Source organism: Panthera leo, chromosome B1, assembly GCF_018350215.1.
Source record: "Panthera leo isolate Ple1 chromosome B1, P.leo_Ple1_pat1.1, whole genome shotgun sequence".
Classification (NCBI taxonomy): Eukaryota; Metazoa; Chordata; class Mammalia; order Carnivora; family Felidae; genus Panthera; species Panthera leo.
The window spans coordinates 156,446,714-156,451,590 of record NC_056682.1 but is presented as its reverse complement, the minus strand read 5'-3'; the positions used below and the strand labels follow the sequence as shown (position 1 = coordinate 156,451,590).

General features: G+C 36.9%; 1 non-coding gene across 1 annotated transcript; it reads right to left on the bottom strand.

The window, feature by feature from the left end:
- Positions 1-4,511: 4,511 nt before the first annotated feature.
- LOC122218730 lies at positions 4,512-4,627 on the bottom strand. The gene has a single exon (XR_006202063.1). It is a non-coding gene; the product is annotated as a U5 spliceosomal RNA (small nuclear RNA).
- Positions 4,628-4,877: the final 250 nt, after the last annotated feature.

Here is a 4,877-nt window from a genome sequence, read left to right as displayed (position 1 = left end):
GCTGGAATTCTAGAAACCTGCACTGAATTTCAGGTAACAAACTGAGTTCTGGAGCTTAATCAAATCACTTTTCCTGACTCATAGTGACCTTTTTGAAAGATATGCCTTTCTCTGATTATTCCAGCTTCACTTATACCTTAAAATGGGTTTTCCTTTGCCTGTATGTCGTCGTCCCTGCCCAATCCAAACTTGTTGGCCTGAGTTTTCCTACTGACTCTGCATGAACACGCTTCTTTAGTTCCAAGGTCTCAAATCCTAATCTTCATGGAGAGTGTGGTGTTCTTACTGTTATGGCCCCACAGCACCCTGTACATACAGCATTTAGTGCATTGTTAATTCAAGATATTTCCCCCAAAGTCTCTAAACTTCTTTAAATGTTATCTCATTCCCAATACATAAACAGAGAGCATAGCCTCACATACACAAAGCATTTAGCAAATGAATGCTAAATGGAAGAAAGAAGAAATGAATAAATGGACATCAATTTCTTCATTTATATAATAAAGAATTTGGTTTAGTTGAATGTAAGATTCTTCCTAGCCCTAAAGCTAATCACTTCTGCCTCTATTGATATATTAAAGCATTTAATCAATACTTACTATTGATCTTCTTAACCTCAATCTCCATTACACACTTTTGTTGTTTTCTTACTTGCCCAAACTGGCAGAGATTATGACGGTACCAAAAGATGTATTGCTTTTCATTTATCAGATTCTCTTGCAAAATTTGGGCCCTGTGACTAACACCTCGCCAAGAAAACTTTGGGGAAAGGATTATATTACTTTCAGGCCTGGCCCTTAAAACATCCTGAAGGGCCTAGCAGATCTCTTTGGCTCTCCAGTCACCCTAAAGTAGGGAATCACTGAGAGTATGGCTTGAAGACCCTAGGGAGCAATGGAGTAACAAAATGAAAAACCACTGGCTTTCTAAATCACTGCTTATGTAGGAATGACCCAGGAAAGCCACATGACTTGTGTCAGGCTGTGTAATTAGCATCTCTTCCTTCTTTTTTTCCCCCCCTTTATTTATGTTTGTTTTAGTCTAAAAAGAAGAAAGTATGTAGAATTGATTCATGGTATCTTCATCTGAATTTTTCCCATAAGAATTTCTGAGTTATAAATCTGTAGAGTCTTAGACATAGCAGAGCCATTGTTAATGGAAGAGTAGAAACAGGAGTTTCAGACTGACAATAGATCCTTCAATCATCAACTAAGGCCCAACATATATACCAGGCACTTGGTAGACATGCCAACTGAGCACAAAATTAGCATTTAGGGTCTTTATGCCTCAATGGGTGGTAAATAAATGTATATCTACACACACTCCTTTTCTTTCCCTGCAGTTTCAGTTTTGCTTTGTTTTGAATGGATAATATAACACTGAGAAGAGAATATGTAGTACATGAGGAGACCACACTTATAATTTATTATCTCTAAGAGAAAATATCCTACAAAGCTTGGCATATTTTATTTTACAGCTTAAGATTTAACTTCCTAAACTCTAATAAGAAATCCCTCCAGGAGAGAGAAAAAAAAAATGTATGGTTCATTATTATAATTTCCCAAAAGAGTCCTTAAAACCAGGGTTACTTTAGGTGAAGTATATTTTAAATCATTTGCTAAAATATTTAATGTTGACTCCTAAATATCTAAAATATTTCATTGAACTGGCTTTACAAGAATGTTCCTTTCAATGTTTCCTTTCAGATAGGATTATAACAAAAGAAGAAAGTTGTGCCATACTTACTTAATTCTTTAGTAATCTCAATAAGTAATATGATTAACATCTAATTTCTGATCTCAAATTTATTTATTCCCTTATCTTCTTCCTGATATTTCACAGGCCTCTTGATTTGTCTGTTACAATGTATAGAGACAGAAAAGGAAGAAAGAACCAGAGAGAAAGGGAGAGAGAGAAAGGAAGGGAGGAAAGAAGGAAGGATGGAGGAAGGTAGACATGTGACTTGTGTACAGGAAAGGTTTGGAAAGCCATTTTTCCATTCAGAAAAAGCAAATGAGAGAGGAAAACCCACAGGTTTAATACAGTGGTTAAATTTGAAAACATGCAAAATATTGGAAGAAATTAAAAATGACAGAAAGCTGGACATACACTGCATGATGGGACATTTTGCCTTGGTCATAGAGATCACTGTCTGAACACGAACTGAATAAGTTACACATTTAAAACATTAAATTCAGCAAAGGAATAATAAGTGAAACAAAGTTAAAAAGAAAAAATAAATATTACCTAAGCAAGAATGAAAAAACCTAAGTAATATTACCCTAAGTAAGAATGAAAAAACCTGAAAGCAATACTATTGTACTTTGTGTTTATTCCTTTTGTTTAAAAAATTGCAACCACTGATCATGCTGTCCAATCTTTGGAAGCTAGGAAAAATTAGATTAATAAACCTTGAAAACAATTATTGGTAGTGTAAATGGCCTGTCCCCAAAAAGCCATTTAAGTAACTTCCCTAATTATTAAGATCTTATTTATTTTAAGATTATTCGTTTATTTTGAGAGAGAGAGAGAGAGAGAGAGAGCATGAGAGGGGAAGGGGCAGAGAGAGAGAGAGAGAGAGAGAGAGAGAGAGAGACTCAAGCAGGTTCAGTGCTGTCAGCTCAGAGCCCATCAGGGGGCTTGATGCCATGAACCGTGAGATCATGACCCTAGTGAAATCAATAGTTGGACGCATAACTGACTGAGCCACCCAGTAGCCCCAAGATCTTCTAATGAATAGTAGACACAAATGTCTGTGCTCAAATAAGAAACCCACCCCCAATTTTTTCCAAATCATTTAGTGGCATTTAGTTATACTTTTTAAAAATATGATTGTGAGTGCACACAACTCTGCTAATTAGTGCCCGTATTTGGACTGAAGCATAGTTCTGAAGCTCAATCTCAGCACCGTCACTGCTCTTCTCACTCTACTGCTCTGACCCTTGGGATGTATACCTTTCCCTGAAGGAGAAGCATTTTGAGTTGCCTAACATCTAAAAAACACTTAAAAAAAATCCTGTTATGGGCTAAATTGTGTCTCCTCAAAGCTCACCTGTTGAATTAAGGCCTAACATCTAGTACCTCAGAATGTTAACTATGTTTGGAGATAAGGTCTTTAAAGACATGATTAAAATAAAATGGCATTATGTTTTGCTTTGTTTTGCGGTGGGCCTTAATCCAGTATGACTGGTATCTGTATAAGAGGAAGCAATCTGGGGACGCACACAGAGACACTAGGCACGCGCACACAGGGATGCCCGTGTCAAGCCACAGCATGAAGGTGGCCATTTGCAAGCCAAGAAGGGAAGCCCCAGAAGAAACCAACTCTGCCAGTCCCTTGATCGTGGACCTCCAGCCTTCAGAACCGTGAAAAATGAAATCTTTAAGTCCCCCTAGCTGTGGTATTTTGTTATGGAAGCCTGAGCAGGCTAATACAGATCCTAAGATTTCTGTCCTAATAGTTACTAAATGTTGTGGGGAAACATACACAATTTTATCTCATTTGCCTGGAAGGACTGATGTGAACATTTCTGAAATCCTGATTATTAAAAACTTAGGGAACATTTATGAGATAACAATTATTTAAAAACTAAAGGTTAATATTAGAATATTAATAGCTATAAACACATATTTTCTAAGTGTTCACATTTTAATTGATCCATTATATAGTTTTCAAATTAAGAGAGTACAGCAGATTAGAACACTGTTTAAATATACCATTATTCTTCTCACCTTCATAGAAGTGCGCTTCCTTGCCCTGTTATGTTGGTTTGGCCACATGGCTGGCATTAGCCAGGGGATACTAACAAATGTAATTCAAATTAATGTTCAAACTATGTTTGTGCAGTGGGGCCCTTGTGACTCTGTCCTGGCCCTGGGAAAACTTTCCCCTTCAACTTGGGGCTCAAAATGTCCTCCCACAGAGCAGACCTGAGGCTAACGCAGAGGGAGGAGCCAAGGCCAGTTGCCCCCCAGGTTAAGCAAGGCCCCCACGTAAGTCTAGCCAAGATGACCAGATGCACAGGTGAACTGCAGATGTATGAAAGAGAACAAATGACAGCTATTTTAAGTCACTCAGTTTGGAGGTGTTCTGCCATGTAGCTATTGAGCCATAATTGACTGATGCATAAAGCATGATTGCAATCAATAAAATAAAGCAAGTTGATTACAATGTAGGCAGAACTTTTCAAAAATTTTCAATAGAGTATTTAGGAAATCAGTATTCTTGTTGAAAATTGAAAATATTATTGTTTATTTTCAATACCAGAAATAGAAGCTAATGCTGACATTCTACCATTTCTTGAGCACTTATGATGTTCTAGGCACAGTGATGACCTCTGGTTATTTTATTTCATCTCAGTAATGACCCCAAGGTTAAGTATAATGATTACCATATTTTACAGATATTTAGTGATTTTCACAGTATCATACAGCTAATAGGTTGCGGAGTTGGAATTTGAATCCAGACAATCAGCTTCTAGTGCCTGGGCTATTTATTTATTTATTTATTTGGCCCTAGTAAAACGAAGCCTCAAATAATTGATTTAAGACATAGAATTGTTCCTCTCAATGGAAATTTTTAGTAAAAGGTTAAAGATGTAATCAGTTTGAAGAGAAACCAGAATATATTGAGCTCTTAATTTTTATAGCATATCCAGATATCACAAATTCTCTATTATTTCATGATTATTTTATAAACTTAATTGCAACTATAATAAATAGTATTTTGTATACAAATATGTCTTCTCCAGGGGTGTCTGGATGGCTCAGTTGGTTGAGCTTCCGACTCTTGATTTTAGCTCAGGTCAGGCTCCCAGGGTCATGAGATCAAGCCCCAGTGGGCTCAGCATGGATCCTGCTTGATATTCTCTCTCTCT